The sequence below is a fragment of the Gorilla gorilla genome, chromosome 14 (assembly GCF_029281585.2).
Source record: "Gorilla gorilla gorilla isolate KB3781 chromosome 14, NHGRI_mGorGor1-v2.1_pri, whole genome shotgun sequence".
Lineage (NCBI taxonomy): Eukaryota > Metazoa > Chordata > Mammalia > Primates > Hominidae > Gorilla > Gorilla gorilla.
Genome location: NC_073238.2, coordinates 124,011,944 through 124,029,566, shown reverse-complemented (window position 1 = coordinate 124,029,566; position 17,623 = coordinate 124,011,944). Strand labels below are relative to the sequence as shown.

Sequence of the window (17,623 nt, the reverse complement as noted above, 5' to 3'; positions counted from 1 at the left end):
GTTTTCCTGAGCAATTTCCATGCAATCCTGTTAGTCATAAAACCCCCAAAGGCCTGGTTGAAAAGTCACATCCACTAATAAGGGCAATCATGTCTAATAGGAGCTCTGGTTCATTTCCCAGATGCAAGCACACAAACCACAGTTCTGCTTATTCCAGATCTCAGATGCAAACACTCAATAGCTGAGATGTGTTTTGCCACTGAGTGGAATAAAACATTTCCAGACTTTAGAAATGCAGAGAATCCAAAGATGACTTTAATGTTCGTTGGAAAACGAATAACAACCAAGACTTCACACTGGATACACAAGGAAACCTATTTATCAGTATCATTCAGTGTTGAGATTCTGTCAGCTGGGCCTAAATACATAGTGCAGGCATTTCATTTTGTTTGTTCTTTTTTTCATTTTCTTCCCATTACTGGATTCATTTTGTTGAGGTTAACCTTGAACTGATGAGAACTGAGTTCAGTCTTGAAAATAAATTCCATTGTTTACCTAGTATTGTTTTAGCTCAATGCACTCTATTGAGGCCAGTCTACATCTCTGAGTATAGGTACAGACATTGTCTACACGTGTGAATCGTAAACTCCCAGGAGTTGTAGAATTCCCATTGGAAGGATCTCAGGTTTGGAGATAATGCTGTTCCCGTCACTTATGATGGTAAGCTCCAATGTTCATTCCTGTCACTTATGATGGTAAGCTCCAACGTTCTTGCCAGGGTAGAGAATAGAAATGAAAGATTGAACCTGTTGTTTGATGAACAGCAATGAAAGAATGGTGAGAAACAGCAATGGTCTTAGTGTCTGGAAAAAGGAAGCAGTGGACCCTGTGACAAATGGCAGGCCCCTTCTTCAGACAGAGTCAGTTGAGACTCAGCTTTGCCTATCATTGCTCTGAAGAAATGCCAGGGTTTTCAGATCATCTAATGTTCTAGTGTTGTTGTGAACTTTTCCAATTTGTAAATACCAGTAACTTCGACTTGTTTTTCCCTCCATAAAAAAAGGGCCAGACTTCATACATATGACAGCTGCATCTGGTCTAATGGTCATCCGCTCTGTTTAGCTCTATGAGGGCTATGTTTGAGAGCTCTTCTTTCAATTATAAAGAAAATAATCTTAGGGGGAAATAAAGACATATCAACAACTATCTTAATGTAAGAGCAAGTTGAAAGGTTCTAGCAGCAAACACTGCAAACAGAGAAGAGGGAATGCTCTGCTTATAAAAGTCACCATCATCACAGATGGGCCTTGCAGATACAGGGCAAAAGTAGCAGTGAGGGCCCACATATTGTACATTTAATAATTTCAGGTTATGTACCAAAATTTCATTGAGTAAAAAATATTCTATATCCCATTCCCTCACAAATATATTTTCATAATCACAAAGTAAACAGCATATGCAAATCTACAATATTAATGACATCAGCAAGCTACTGAAGACAAAGTAATTTCTTTAGCACTGTGAGCGTCTGGTTGTTTGATATGCTTTGGCTGTGTCCCCCCCGTCAAAATGGCATCTTGAATTGTAGCTCTCATAATTCCTATGTGTTGTGGGAAGGACGCAGTGGGAGGTAATTGAATCAAGGGGACAGGTCTTTCCCATGCTGTTCTCGTTATAGTGAATAAGTCTCACGAGGTCTGATGGTTTTTTAAGTGGGAGTTGCCCTACACAAGCTATCTTGCCTGCTGCCATGTAAGACATGCCTTTGCTCCTCCTTTGCCTTCCACCATGATTGTGAGTCCTTCCCAGCCATGTGGAATTGTGAGTCCATTAAACCTCTTTCCTTTATAAATTACCGAGTCTTGGGTGTGTCTTTATTAACAGCATGAGAACAAACTAATACAGTGTTCTCTTCATGGACAGCAATATTTAGATGACTAAAAATTAAAAATGCATAGCATATAAATTGAACAGTAACGTGAATTTTTTTAGTATTGCAAACTATTTTTCCTCTGCAGCTGTCCTCTGCAGCTGCTGGGAAGACTGGGCAAGGGTTTGAGGCCCTTTAGACCCACAAAATGGAGCAGCAGGAAGAAAGTCAGCACTCTTGGAGAAGAAGACTCCACTATGCAGGTCTGCAGCAACCTTGCAGCAGCCAGGTGTGGCTGGCTAATTTGTCATTTCTCTCATTCAAGGGCCACTTAAATCATGCTGCACATCTAAGCAAGACCCGTGTCTGACATGACAGGGACACAACACAAATTTTTTCTTCACCTGGACATGATCTCTTCTTGTTTAGAGGGCATTAGGGAAAGAGATGTGGGCAAGAGTCGAATTTTGTCTGTGCAGCCTTTGTCATGAGAATGGATGTGGAAGGTCACAGGCAGCACTGCCCCAGCACAGAATGTTGGGTTTTCAGGGGCAGGGGTGTTCATGTTCTCAGGTACAACTTTGTTTGTGTGAATGTGTTTGTGTGTAGGGGTGTGCCTGTAGGGTTGTGTGTGTGTAGGGTTGTGGGGCGGGGGCTGTGCATTTGTGTAGGTGATAGGGTTTGGGCGTGTCCCCACCCAAATCTTATCTTGAATTCCCTTGTGTTGTGACAGGGACCTGGTGGGAGGCAATTGAATCATGGGGGCAGGTCTTTCCCATGCTATTCTTGTGGTAGGGAATAAGTCTCACAAGATTTGATGGTTTTATAAGGGGGAATTTCCCTGCACCAGCCCTCTCTCTTTGCCTGCTGCCAACCATGTAAGACATGATTTGCTCCTCCTGGGGGCAGGTCTTTCCTGTGCTGTTCTCATGATAGTGAATAAGTCTCATGAGATCTGATGGTTTTATAAAGAGGAGTTTCCCTGCACAAGCTCTCTCTCTGCCTGCGGCCATCCATGTAAGACGTGACTTAACTCCTCCTTGCCTTCCACCATGATTGTGGGGCCTCCCCAGCCACATGAAACTGTAAGATCATTAAACCTCTCTTTCTTTTTTAAATTGCCCAGTCTCAGGTATGCCTTTATCAGCAGCGTGAAAACAGACTAATACAGTAGGTGTGTATATATGTAGATGTGCTTGCATAGGTATGTGTGTGTAGATGCGTGTGTGTGTAGATGAGTATGTATGTAGGGGTGTATGTGTGTATGGTTGTGTATTGGGGTGTGTGTGTAGGGGGTTGTGCTTGTATGGGTGTGTGTATAGGGTTGTGTGTGCAGGTGGGTATGTGTGTAGGAGTGTGTATGTATGTAAATGTATGTAGGTAGGTGTGTGTGTAAGGGTGTGTGTATGTATATAGATATGTGTGTAGGGGTGTGTGTAAAGTTGTGTGTGTAGGGGAGTGTGTAGGTGTGTATGTATGTAGATATGTTTGTGTAGGGGTGTGTATAGGTGTGTGTGTGTAGGGAGGTGTGTTAGGGAAGTTGTGTAGGTGTGTGTATAGGTGTGTGTGTTAGGGTGTGTGTTGGTGTGTGTGCATAGGGTATGTGTTAGGGAAGTGTGTGTAGGGGTGTGTATGTGTGGTGTGTGTACAGGTGTGTGTAAGGGGACTGTGTGTAGGGCTATGTGTGTGTGTAAGTGTGTGTATGAGCATGTGTGAGTGTAGGGGTGTGTGTGCATAGGGTATGTGTTAGGGAAGTGTGTGTGTAGGGGTGTGTGTGTGTAGGGTGTGTGTTAGGGGAGTGTGTGTGTAGGGGTGTATGTGTAGAGGTGTTTGTGTGGTGTGTGTTAGAGTGTGAGTGTGGGGCTATGTGTGTGTAGGTGTGTGTATAGGCATGTGTGCATAGGGTGTGTGTTAGGGGAGTGTGTGTGTTGGTGTGTGTGTACAGTGTGTGTTAGGGTGTGTGTATAGGGGTGTGTGTGTAGGTGTGTGTATGGGTGTGTGTGTAGGTGTGTGTATGGGTGTGTGTGTGTAGGGGTGTGTGGGCATAGGGTGTATGTTAGGGGACTGTGTTGGTGTGTGTGTAGGGTGTGCGTTAGGGTATATGTGTAGGGGATTGTGTGTGTAGGTGTGTGTGTGTAGCAGTGTGTGTGTAGGATGTGTGTTAGGGGAGTGTGTATGTGTAGGGGTATCTGTGTGTGTGTAGATGTGTGTATAGGGGTGTGGGTGTGTGTGTAGGGGTGTGTGGGTAGGGCATGTGGTTAGGGAGTGTGTGTAGGGCTGTGTGTGTGGATAGGTGTATGTATAGGTGTGTGTGTTGGGGTGTGCGTGCATAGGGTGTGTGTTAGGAGTGTATGTGTAGGGTGTGTGTAGATGTGTGTATGTAGAATGTGTGTGCGTGAGGGTGTGTGTAGGTATGTGTATAGGGGTGTGGGTGTGTGCATAGAGGTGTGCGTGTAGGGTGTGTGGTTAGGGAGTGTGTGTAGGGGTGTGTGTGTGTATAGACGTATGTATAGGTGTATGTGTTTGGGTGTGTGTGCATAGGGTGTGTGTTAGGAGAGTGTGTAGGGTTGTGTAGATGTGTGTGTGTAGGCTGTGTGTGTAAGGGTATGCGTGTGTGTAGGTATGTTCATGGGGTGTGGGTGTGTGTGTAGGGGTGTGTGTGTAGGTTATGTGGTTAGGGAGTGTGTGTAGGGGTGTGTGTGTGTGTATAGGTGTGTGTGTTGGGGTGTGTGTGCATCGGGTGTGTGTTAGGGGAGTGTGTGTAGGGTGTGTATAGATGTGTGTGTAGGGTGTGTGTTAGGGTGTGTGTGTAGGGGTGTGTGTGTGTAGGTGTGTGTATAGGGGTGTGCATGTGTGTGATATGAGTCACTCTACAGTGCAGGACCCCAGACAGGCCTCCCCTTGCTTGCCTGAAAGAGGGACGCTGCTGCCGGAGAATTCTAAGGGCATTTCTTGACTCAGTGAACGTTTGTCCTAGGGCCCCTGGAGTACCTCACCCCATTCCCAGGGATAGGGGAGTGTAAGGACCCAGCACACCCTGCGTCCTTGGCTTAGGGTATGAAGTTCTTCCAACAGAGATGCCAGGAGATGTGGCACCAGCGCTTCACTGCTAATGGGAACTTGCAGGCAATGTCCACCCTGGGTTGTGTAGGGGTGGGATGCCGTCTTAACAAGCTCCTTCTAATCATAAACACTGTTAGTTATCAAGGTGGGTTTGCAACAAAATTCTAAATACAGCAGTTCATACTCTCATACAAAATAGTTTAATCTTTAAAACTTTTTTTTTCCAAATTAATTGTTGATGAGACAACAGGAAATACCAAGGAGAAAACTCTAGAACTACCTTTTCTGAATTAAATTGTTTCACAGGAGCTAATAAATTTTTACTCTGACTTAACCAAAATAGGAAGAAACAGACCATTTATAATTTGTCCTCTGTGTGTTAATGCAAGAAATATTATGGCAAGGTCCAGCTAGTGCAACCATTAGTGAAAACTTCAATGTAAATGAATATACATTTATATGTTTTAATGAGTCTGAACAAAATAAGATGTGTACAAATCATTTGTGTAATTATCTGCAGTGATTTTTTTTTCCTGAGATGGAGTTTCGCTCTTGTTGCCCAAGCTGGAGTGCAATGGCAAGATCTCGGCTCACTGCAACCTCTTCCTCCCGGGTTCAAGTTCTTCTCCTGCCTCAGCCTCCCGAGTAGCTGGGATTACAGGGGCTACAGGCATGTGCCACCACGCCCGGCTAATTTTTTGTATTTTTAGTAGAAATGGAGTTTTACCATGTTAGCCAGGCTGGTCTCGAACTCCTGACCTCAGGTGATCCGCCCTCCTCGGCCTCCCAAAGTACCGAGATCACAGGCGTGAGCCACCGCGCCCGGCTGACAGTAAGATTTTTATTGATCGCCTTTAATATGCATAGCGAGCATGAAATAAGAGAAAGTTTAACTAGTTGGCGTCAGATGTTGAAGGGCATAAACTTCACGTACCTATAGAAAACCACATTCTTTCCCCGAACGAGGCTTGGGTGCAACGGGTCTGTGTTTGCCTTTTCACTTTGCTTTAACTGCTCTCTACTCCTTTCTCTTTTTAAAAGACACATTGTTTCTTTAATAAGCTAATTCCTTCAGTTCAGGTTTGCTCTGGTCAGGGAGACCTTCCATTATCCTAAAGTAATTTTGCCTTAATTCTGCTCTGACCTATTAAGTTGGCTTCTGGATTTACTCTCAAAAGGCAATCTCGACCTCACTCCTGTATTGAATTCTTAGAGATGATACCTCAGCATAACTTTTTTGTGTATCCCAGGCTTCAATGCATGCAGTGATATGTAGCGCATCAGGAAATCAATGTAAAGATATTCTCTAGATTGACTTTCCTGTATATTTGACCTCTTTTTCTAGCCATTTTAAAAAATTAATATGACAACCATCTTAATCTTTAAAGCCACTATTATGTAAGTTTTCATCCCTAACCAGAGATCTTGGAAGACTTAGGGGTCTTGGAAGACTCAGGCACGTCGTGTGATGCTATACGTTAAAACAAGAAAATGAAAAGGAAAGAAGCAGAACTGGCTGGGCACGGTGGCTCACACCTGTAATCTCAGCATTTTGGGATATTGAGGTGCACGGATCACCTGAGGTCAGGAGATCAAGACCAGTCTGGCCAACATGGTGAAACCCCATCTCTACAAAAATACAAAAATTAGCTGGGCATGATGACGGGTACCTATAATCCCAGCTACATGGGAGGCTGAGGCAGGAGAATTGCTCAAACCCGGGAGGTGGAGGTTACAGTGAGCCGAGATCACGTCACTGCACACCAGCTTGGGTGACAGGGCGAGACTCCACCTCAAAAAAAAAAAAAAAAAAAAAAAGAAGAAGAAAAAGAAAAAAAAAGGAAAGAAAAGAAACAGAACTGCAGCAACGAAACAACTCTCTTGTTCTCATCAAGAGAGTTGTTTCATTGCTGAACATATAAAGAGGTCTCATTGCGTGGAAACTCTTCTGTGTTGTCCGCGGCGAATCCGATGGGAAGTCAGAGCCCAGGTGCAAAGCCAATGCTTCCACTTCGTGTCAGTTTTACTTGGATGAGTTTCATCTGATCTCTGTGAAAATTGACATTTTGACCCGTAAAACAGAAAAATCGTTAGGAAATTTCCCTGCAGGGTTATTGTACATGTAAAGCATGTAAAGGTTTTAGTGTATGAGGGACGTGTCACACAGCAAACCGTCAATCACTGTTTCCTATTAGCACGGCCGCCATTGTTAAGACTGTATTTGCTATCACTACTATTAGATTGGGGTGAACAAGTAATTGCTGTTTTGCCAAAACCGCTAGAGTGCAGTGGCACCATCTTGGCTCACTGCGACCTCCGCCTTCTGGATTCAAGAGATTCTCCTGCCGCAGCCTCCCGAGTAGCTGGGATTACAGACGCACGCCACCACGCCTGGGTAATTTTCTTATTTTTGGTAGAGATGGGTTTTCACCATGTTGACCAGGCTGGTCTCAGACTCCTGACCTCAAGTGATCTGCCCGCCTCGGCCTCCCAAAGTTCTGGGATTACAGACCCATGAATTTTAACACTGGATTTTTACCTCAGTCTTGTGCTTTTGGGAAAACAGCACCAGTGAGAACTTCCACCACTTCTGTGTGCCGGGAAATGGCTCACCATATATTCCAAATGTCCCCCTCCTGTACCTCTCCTCAGTGACAGGTCCCTGGTCCATCCTTCCTCCAGATTCCCACAGGACTCACGTCTACCTGCTTGTGTGGGATCTCAGGCTCCTTTCTTTCCTTTGAGCTATTTCTGAGTCATTCTCCTGATTTCAATCACCAGAGTAAAATCACCACCTTTCTCATGTGGAGCATGTGTCTTTCACATCTGTCTATGAATTTCCACATCTGTAGAAGGTACTGCTACTAGTACTATGACCTTCTTTATGGGTTTGTTGTGGATTTTAGACGCACTTCAAGTGCTTAGCAAAATTCTTGACACTCAGTAAGGACTCGTTGGAGACGTCTAGCAGCAACGCATGTGCATAGTGATTAATGCTGCATGAGACAATGCTGGAGCTCACTTTAATTTAATCACTGCAACAATTATTCTTGAGACAGGGATTACTTATTCCCATTTTGCAGATTGGAAAACTGAGAAAGATACTCTGGCCTGCTCAAAGCACTCATCTAGCCGGGTAAAGCTGAGATTTGAACCTGGACAGTTCTCATCCATGCGGTAGCTTAGAGATAGCTCATCTAGCTGTAGTGATAGCTCTGAGCAGCAGTGAGTGTGAGCTTTGGGGAGAACATAGGATCTGATACTGGTTTCCCATCTTCCCTCTCCCACAGCATCTTAATATGGGTTTGTCCTCCCAGGAGGGGACTGTGGGAGCTGGTCATTCCACCTCGGACAACAGAATAATCTTAAAGTATCACAACAGCTGAGTTGAGGCATAATCTTTCTAGGCCAATGGAACTAGCCCTCCAAGCGTTCTCCTAACTGCTATGCCCAGAGCGAATCCGATTGGAACAGGAAATCGGCCTGCCTGTGCAAAACTGACCCATCCAATCCTGGCATGTTGACGGCCACTTACTCCAGCCTTAGAAATATGCCTGGCATGTAGATTTAGTGACAGAAATAATTAGCCATCAGAATGGATCAAAAACTTCTTTTTATGAAACTAATTCATTTAAAGTGCTTATTTATAAGCGTGTCTATATTAGCATTCTTTTAAACCATGATATCAATTTTAGTCTATTGTTAACCTAATGAGCACTAAAGAATCTGCTGAATTCAGCAGACATTTATTGACTATTTTACTCCCTGCCAGGCACTGTGCTAGGTGCTGCATAGAATGACGTGATGCATTTTCTTTTTATTTATTTATTTATTTATTTTTGAGATGGAGTCTCACTCTGTCACCCAGGCTGGAGTGCAATGGTGTGGTCTCGGCTCACTGCATCCTCCACCTCCTGGGTTCAAGCGATTCTCCTGCCTCAGCCTCCCCAGGAGCTGGGACTACAGGCACCCACCACCACACCCGGCTACTTCGTATTTTTAGTGGAGATGGGGTTTCGCTGTGTTGGCCAGGCTGGTCTCAAACTCCTGACCTCGTGATCTGCCTGCCTCGGCCTCCCAGAGTGTTGGGATTACAGGCGTGAGCCTCTGCGCCCGGCCAACGTGATGCATTTTCAAAAAGCAAGTGATCTAGCGTGGATGGCGGAGGAAATATAACTGGATAAATACACAAATCCTTTCCTTCTCCCCTTCCTCTTTTCTTCCTTTCCTCCTTCCTCCCTCCCTTCCTCCTTCCTTTCCTCTTTCCTTCCTCCCTTCCTCCTTCCTTTCCTCTTTCCTTCAACTCTTGTTTAGTATTTACTCTGTGGCAGACACTGAGTCTATATTGGAGAATATATTAGCCATATTTTCTGTTTTCTAGAATTTATAATCTGATGGAGAAGAAAAACAATAAAAAGTGAGAAACGCTTTGAAGTGCAATTTCAGAGTATTTTACTTAAGGAGGAGAGTGAGTGCCCGCAGAATGGTTGTTCTATCCAGAATCGTTCTGCGTGGCCACGGCGGGAAGTCACTTCATGTCTCCTTCACCTTTGTGAAGCGGCCTCAGATTCCTTTGCAGCCTGAGGCTTTGGCCAGGCACAAGGGTTCATTGATATGGTTTAGTTGGCACTTACTCTTACACATTCTGTTGCTTCAAACAGAAACACTAGTATCTTTCTCACCCCTTTCAGAGAGAGTTGTTTTTTTTTTTTTTTTTTTTCATCTAACCTTCCAAAGCATTCTATTCTGTGCAGATGTTGGTGGCAGGATGTTAGAAAATTCCCTGGCAAAAGACTGAGTCTGTCTTTCTGACAAAAATAAACAAACAGCCAAATGTGTAGGAAGGACAGAGTTGAAATAGCTGGAGATAGTAGGCTATTTAGTTTTACATAGAATCCTGGCCTTTCTGTCAAGGTGGAGTTGTCATTTTTCCATGCTGGGATATAGGTACAAAGTGGGTTTTCTTTCAGCTGTCATAGATTTGGGGGAAGAACAACTTTTTTTTTTAGAACACCCTGCCTTCAGGGCCTCTCAGTTGCCTATCAGCAGTATGAGACAGAAATGGACAAAATCTGAGAAAAAAAAAACCATCCTACATTTTAGATTCTACAAGGCTTTTCTTTTGGGACTTTTTTCTCCAAGTGATAATAACAACCTTACAAAACACAGGAACACAGAAACCAATCCAGAATAGATTTTGCAAACTGTGTAAAACAAGTCTGCCAGAAATCAATCACCCCTTTCCACTTAAGAAAGAGTGACACTCACAGTCTTACCTTCAGAAAATTGTACTGACTAATGAGATTCTAAGTTGTATTGGGAATGATCTGTATCTTAAATTATATAAATTGAGGAAACCATCTGTCCATCACCTGTAATCACACATGAAAAGAACAATAATCATATCTGGTACTCATCAACTACAGTATATTTGTCAATGTTTTCATATATAGTATTTTATAATATGCTTTGAGATAATAGTTTCACATGTCAAGTTGGTGATATATATCAACAATTTGAATTCACATCATTTAACAAGAAAAGTGGGCTGAATCTTACCAGACAATAGTTTCCTTTTCTTGGGGACAATTTTCTCCCTCCCTCTCTTCCTTTCTCATCCTCCTTTCCTTGCTCTTTCTAACAATGGGGTGACCAGCGTGAGTGAAATAATACTGTTGAACCAGGCAAGGCTTAGGGGCCTGAGACTGATGCAGCCTCTCTGGACCACATAAAACTGGGAGATAAGTAAAGAGAAAACACAGTGAAGACAGACTTTACACTTTCCCAAATTAAAATAGTTTAGTTTATTATAAAAGTGATAATATGACCATTTAAAAAAAGCAGACAATACTGTGAATTATAAAGAAGAAAAAAATCACTTAGTAATCTCTTAGAGACCACCGCCGCTACATTTTGAAATCTGTTTCCAGAATTTACTCCATGTTTACATATTTGTGTATATAATTCTGAAAAGGACAATCTGTAATTCAAAACAAAAAATATCTTAACATTAAAAAAATTTATACCAAAATAGACCTGTTTTATCATTTTTTATTTTATTTTTAAATTTTATTTATTTATTTAATTTTTGAGATGGAGTCTCTGTCGCCCAGGTTGGAGGGCAGTGGCATCATCTCGGCTCACTGCAACCTCCACCTCCCAGTTCAAGTGATTTTCCTATCTCAGCCTTCACAGTAGCTGGGACTACAAGCATGTGCCACCACACCTAGCTAATTTTTGTATTTTTAGTAGAGACATGGTTTCACTATGTAGGCCAGGCTGGTCTCGAACTCCTGACCTCAAGAGATCCACCCACCTGGGCCTCCCAAAGTGCTGGGATCACAAGCATGCGCCAACCACCATGCGTGGCCTTTTTTCATTGTTTTAAAATGACACATAATGGTCTTTGCATAAATCTACAATAATTTAATAACACCCCTATCAGTGGTTAATTCAGCTTTTGATATCTTTTATTTAGCAGCGATGCTGTGGAAAGTTGAACTCAGAAGTAGAGAGTAGAATGGTGGTTAGGAGGGGCTGGGATAGGGGTGGGGATTGGGGAGAGTTTGGTAGAAGGATATAAAATGTCAGTCAAATGGCTAAGTACAAGAGATCTATTGTACAACACGGCGACTAGAGATAATAACAACGTACCGTATTCTTGAAACTTGCCAAGAGAGTAGATTTTAGGTGTTCTCACCACAAAAAAAGATGTCTGTGGAGTAATGCATGTGTTAATTAGCTCAGTTGAGCCATTTCACAATCTATACATATTTCAAAACAACCTGTTGTACATGATAAATATATACAATTTTAATTTGTTAATTGAAATAAGTAAGTAAATAATGTTAAAAAAATAAAAGCAATGCTCTGAACATTCTTACATACACACTCCTGCACTTGTCTTTTTATTTCTTTAAATCAGTTTCTGCCTGTGCATTTACTGGATCAAAAGTTGTTGACATTTGAATTTTGATTCATTTTGCCAGATGGCCATCTAGAGAGGTTGAAAAATTTGTAGTTCCATAAAGAAGAGTGTGCCTGATGTTAATCCCAGGCAGGTGGGAGAAGAGAGCATTTAAAATTTTATACATGGTGGGGAGCTTGAGCCTTTTGAGTGTGCTTTGGATGCACTGACCCTTCTGAGCTCTCAAGAATATCTCTGCTTTTCCAGAGCTTTCACCCCTGGAGGAAGTATGCAATAAGTGCACCTAACTTTCTCCAGATTTCATCCTTATCAGGAGGAGGAAGCCATGAGGGCAGAAGCCTGGGAGACTGGGTAGTTTTGCCACTGGCCAGGTGAGATTTTGTCCTGGTTTTCTGTGACATTGCTCGTGACAGCTTAAACATCTTGCACAATCACTGTTTTACTCAGTGCATACTACTTGCTTGTAAAAGTATCGCAAAAATAGTTTGGGAAGATTCATACTAAATAAACAATGATTTTGGAAGGTGACATTGGAAGGGCAAAGGTAATTTTGTGTTTAATTTTTTAAAGTGCTATTGAAGTATTTTAAAGTGTATTTGGGATGTTGTGATTTTTATATATTAAATGAAGTATTTGTTGATTGAATGGACTGGATTTTTGATGGTGGAGTTATTGTAGGTTGACGGCAGGGAAACTTCTTGTTGGAAAAACAGAAATACAAACAAAAAAATCTCTTATTGAAAAATCAGGAATAAAAATTAGTCACACGGGTAGGGATGATCATACTGTATTCATTTTCCCTCATAAACTCCACACTAAACAAATATATAGGCTGGGTGCGGTGGCTCACGCCTGTAATCCCAGCACTTTAGGAGGTCGAGGTGGGCGGATCACGAGGTCAGGAGATCGAGAACATCCTGGCTAACACGGTGAAAACCCATCTCTACTAAAAATACAAGAGATTAGCTGGATGTGGTGGTGGGCGCCTGTCATCCCAGCTACTCGGGAGGCTGAGGCAGCAGAATGGCGTGAACCCGGGAAGCGGAGCTTGCAGTGAGCCAAGATTGAGCCACTGCACTCCAGCCTGGGCAACAGAGCAAGACTCTGTCTCAAAAAAAGTAAGGATAGGACAGGCATCTAAGAACTAGAGATACAGGAGAATAAAGTAGATGCAGTTCTTGCATGGTCTATTGAGAAAGATCAGATATTGTTCAATTCATTTCATGTCCCTGAATACTACAAAAGGCAATAATTATAATTAACATTTAGTGAGCAATTGCTGCATGCCAGACATTATTGTTTAAGGCACTTTATGTATAACATATTTCTTTAATTACCATAACTACCCTGAGATCTGGGTATTACCAGATTGTACAATTTAGTAAGAACTTAGGCAGTGAAAGATTAAGTAATTTGCCTAAGGTTACATGATATAATCAATGAAATCTGAGTTATTATCAACTATAAGATATATGTACTATTAAAATGCTGCCTATTAGCAATATAAAATGCCTCTTATTGAAAGACTAACTTCAGAGATATTAGCATGTAAATAAATGTCCATATTTTGTTCAGTGAAATATGGTAGTTAGCAAGTGTTTACACCTGTAATGTGAACACTATGTCTGTCTCTCCCAACAATACACTTCTGAAACTATGCGGTTATGTTATTGACCATTAATCAACATTGTATGCGTGATGCTTGCTTCTATTGGAGTCCCTAGCTAATGTTATTCTACAGAAACTTCAGGGAAAACTGGGAATTGTGGACCAAGTTAGCTAAGCACTCTTACAGAGATTCATCATTAATCTAAAACCCAAAGAGTTAATAAAAGTAAGCCAAGAAGATAAATTAACAGCATTCTCTGTATGCACAAGAATACCATGTATTAGAAGAAGCAGAAAGAATCCTGACTGACGGATGTTGGGAAGTGGGGTGGAAGAGGGGTGAATATGAGAATGATGAGGTTGGGGACTTGGGGGGCCCAAGGAAGATACATTTTTTAATGAGAGAGACTTGGAGATACTTAAATGAAGACAGAAAGAATCCAGGAGTAAGGAAAATGTTGACTACACAAGACAGAGAACAGACACTCATACTCTATGATGACTGAGCAGGTGAGAAGACCTGAGATGGGAGCACACAGGAAAGCGGTGGCTTTCAATTCAGTAGAATATTTCTTCTAGGCAACAAGAGCGAAGGAAGAGAGCACATGAAGTGCTGGGAACAGTCCACATAGACTAACAATAAATTATGAATATTTCTGAGGGTGCACCAGCGCTGGATGGCGTCAATGTTGCCCGCACGGTTCTGCGCAGGTGGGAGGTTATGCATCATTTTAAGCTTTAGGGGATAAAGGCCTGGACCCAGTGACGATGGTACAGACAGAGAAGAAGAATGGACGGTTTTTTAAAACATTAGCTTTATGCCCTAGTTTCTTCAGTTTCATTCCCTCCTAAAAATCAACCAAAATACAACATTCATTGCTTTGTCTTTTCACTCCGACTTCTGAGCATCAGCCTTGCCCTATTTTTGTAGGTCCTGAGTCCTTCCAGTTTCAGCTCAGATGCTATATGCCTTCTCTGTTTCTTCTCTGCTACCCTTGGAAGTAAACATGCCCTCCTGTGAGGTCCCTCACATTAGTAAGAATGTTTTATGTTACTTCTTTTGTGTCCTCTTATTTCCTATCTCAATTGATAATGATTCATGTTCCAGTTATCTCCTTCATGACTTTACAAAACCGTGATCTCTGGGGCCATCTTTCTTCCTCCATCTTTGCACCTGCCCCATCATAGCTGGATGTGGTACTGCTAGGTTAGCACTTGTTCAACGAACTGGACACGGGCACAAGAAGGAGAGAGATTATCAGTGATGATTCTTAGGTTTTGATGCCTCCTTTGGAAGCATCTTCTTTGATTCTTCCTTTGGAAGACTAGAAAGCAGATGATTGTCACTGGCAACAGCAGAAGAATTTGGAATAATGGTTTATGGAGGGAAGGTATACATTTATTTTTGGCTTCTGGTTGCATTTGGGAAGACTTTGACACTAAGATGGGAACTGGATTTCTGATACTACATTGGATGACTGCAGGCAAGGGGACCTGTGCCTCTGCAGACAGAGCATCTGGTACAGTCACACAGCTCACCTGCACACCCAGGGGAGGCCAGGCTAATCCCTCAACCTCTCCCAGTCTGATCTCCCTCACTCTTCCAATGGAGGTGATGAGGATGTTAAGAAAAAAAAACAAAAACCCACCTTATCTCAGAAGTAGTAATGAAGAGGAAAGAAGATGAGTTCGTAAAAACACCTTTAAAAGCTTTATAAGACTTACTATGTCAATAGTTATTACTATGAAATGTCCAAAAAATGATTTCCCTTGAGGAACAGAGTGAGCTTTGAAGCCAGATGCCATGGTAGTCCCTACCTCCAGAAGTAAGTATGTTAGTAAGTGTGAATTCCTCAAGACAGTATCTGGAAGTTGATGAGCACTCAATAAATAAGAATAAAACACTTCCTACTATGCTCATTGTTATTTATGTATGGATCTGCAAATTGGATGAGAGTATAGTAGGAGCATCATTGTATAAAGTCTTGCTGATTAAAAGAGACAAGAAACAAGATCTAATTGGGGAAATTTCCTCAATTGGGTTACGTGAGAAGAAGCAGCTCTCACGCACATGGTGTGTTTTCTTAGAGCCAGCTCTAATTAGAGCTCAAAATCACCCACTTTCCTCATATGGCTCGGGGAAGTATGGCCCTGTTTTCTCCCTCTGGAGGCTAAGGGAGATGTTTTTCTCAATCTACAGAAGAGACAAATAAACATAACCTGGGTGTGGCAGAAGCACCCCCTGCTTGGGCTTACCTTCCTCAGTCCCCATCCAGCAGAGAACTCAGAGGACAGGGCCTTGCTTTCTGATTTCTGATTCTGTTCTCCAGATTTGCTTCCTTTTACACTAGGCAGGTTTCTAGGGAACTGGGCAGCAGGTGTAGGTGGATGACTAGAGGGAAGCTGTGGGAAACAGGCAGGCGAAGCCAGCAGTGGGACCGGCCGCCCTTCTCTGACTCTCGACCCAGGGTGGGTGGCATATCACCCACAGGAAGGACCTCCGAGGCCCAGCGAGGTTTCCCCAGATGCTGTCAGCATGGAACCTCTTGTCATGAAGCAGTAAATGAAGACCCGCTGGGAGCTTGCTGTCCCCGTGAGCTCTCACCTTCAAACAGGGAAGCTGGCTGACAGTTGTTCTGCTAAATTTAGCCGTAGACTGGGAGTCCAAGCAAGTGCCTATGTGGCCAAATGAGTAAGCGTTGGCCATACGACTTGTTTTGTCTACAGTGATCTAGAGAGACTTCGAATTCTGCTTGGCTTCAGCAAGCTAAGCCCTTTCAAATTCACTATTTCTCTCACAGCCATTCTGTTGTGAGCAGGAGATAAAACAAATAGTAACCTTCACTTCCTTTCATCCAAGGATCAATGTTTTAAAAAAGGAAAAAAAGCAAAGCAAAACAAAGCATCTCTAGGCAACCGGTTCAAAAAAGAAAAAAGGTTCCCGTTAGCAAGGCATATGCCCAGAGCACTTGTGCTGTTGCAGTATATGTGTTTGCTGTTTTGCTTTATGATTTAACACGTCCTTCTGTGATGAGATTCCCGTGAATATGTTGTTAATTGCTTCAAATTCACCAGATTAGGGAAGCCAGCTGTCTTCCCTAATGTGTTAGTTATTTTTATGTGTCAACTTGGCTAGGCCACAGTACCCAGATAGTTGGTCAAATGATGTTTCTGTGAAGGTATTTTTAAAATTTAAGTTCAATTAAATTACATTTTAATTTTAAAATTTAAATCAGCAGACTTTGAGTAAAGCAGAATACCCTGTGTGGTGTGGGTGGGCCTCATCCAATCAGTAGAAGGCCTGAATAGAAAAAAGCCTGAATGCCATGAGAAGCAGGAATTCTGCCAGCTGACTGCCTTTGACTGTGAGCTGCAACGTCAACAATTCCCTGGTCTTCAGCCTGCCGGTACACTCTGAAAATTTTGGACTTAACAGTCCCCATAATTGCATGAGCCAATCCTTCAAATAAATCTCTCTCTCTCCCCCCCGCCCCGCTCTTGTTTTTTGTTTTTCTCTCTCTCTGTCTTTCTCTCTCGCTACACACACACACGTGCATGCACACACAGTGTATTCACCCTGTTGATTCTGTTTCTCTAAAGAACCCTAATACACCTGCCACCTTATAATCTGCCATTTCTCGCTTTTCTTTTTAGAGACTCCAGGTAGACATCTTGGATAGAGTGGTCATACCAGATTTAGCAAATACAAATACAGGATGCCGAGTTAAGTTTGAATTTCAGATATACAAGAAACATTTTCGTATAAGTAAATCACATGCAATATTTGGGATATACTTATACTGAAAAAAATATTCATTGTTTATCTGAAATTCAAACTGAACTGAGCATCCTGTATTTTATTTGGCAGCCCTAATGCCAGTATCACTATGGAAGGAGAGGTTAGTTTTGTTCTTCTCTGTGATTCAGGCAATACCTAAACTCAGCTCTTTTCTCCAATCTTTGGTCTTCTTCTTCTTTAGGTTCCAGCCCTGGCTAGCATGAAGCCATGACCCTTACTCTTGTTATACCTTCAACACCCTGTCCCATGTTCTCTCATCACCTCAGAAGAAAGATACTCTGAAACTGTTCATTATCTATTCTATAGATTCTGTCCTTTGCAAGATTAGGACCACTTACCTTCTGACGTGATTGTGGATACATTGTCATCATAGCCCTAAATTTGGAGAATCCCTTTCTGATTTCAATAGCCCTCA

The 17,623-nt window shown here is 42.4% G+C and overlaps 1 long non-coding RNA gene across 1 annotated transcript; it reads right to left on the bottom strand.

Annotated features, from left to right (window-relative positions):
* Window positions 1–236: 236 nt before the first annotated feature.
* On the bottom strand, window positions 237–15,970 carry LOC129526098 (uncharacterized). Its single transcript, XR_008670709.2, has 5 exons — window positions 15,666–15,970; window positions 11,528–11,588; window positions 10,433–10,607; window positions 10,150–10,245; window positions 237–746 (listed from the first exon to the last, which is right to left on the bottom strand). It is a non-coding gene; the product is annotated as an uncharacterized lncRNA (long non-coding RNA).
* Between the last annotated feature and the right edge of the window lie 1,653 nt (window positions 15,971–17,623).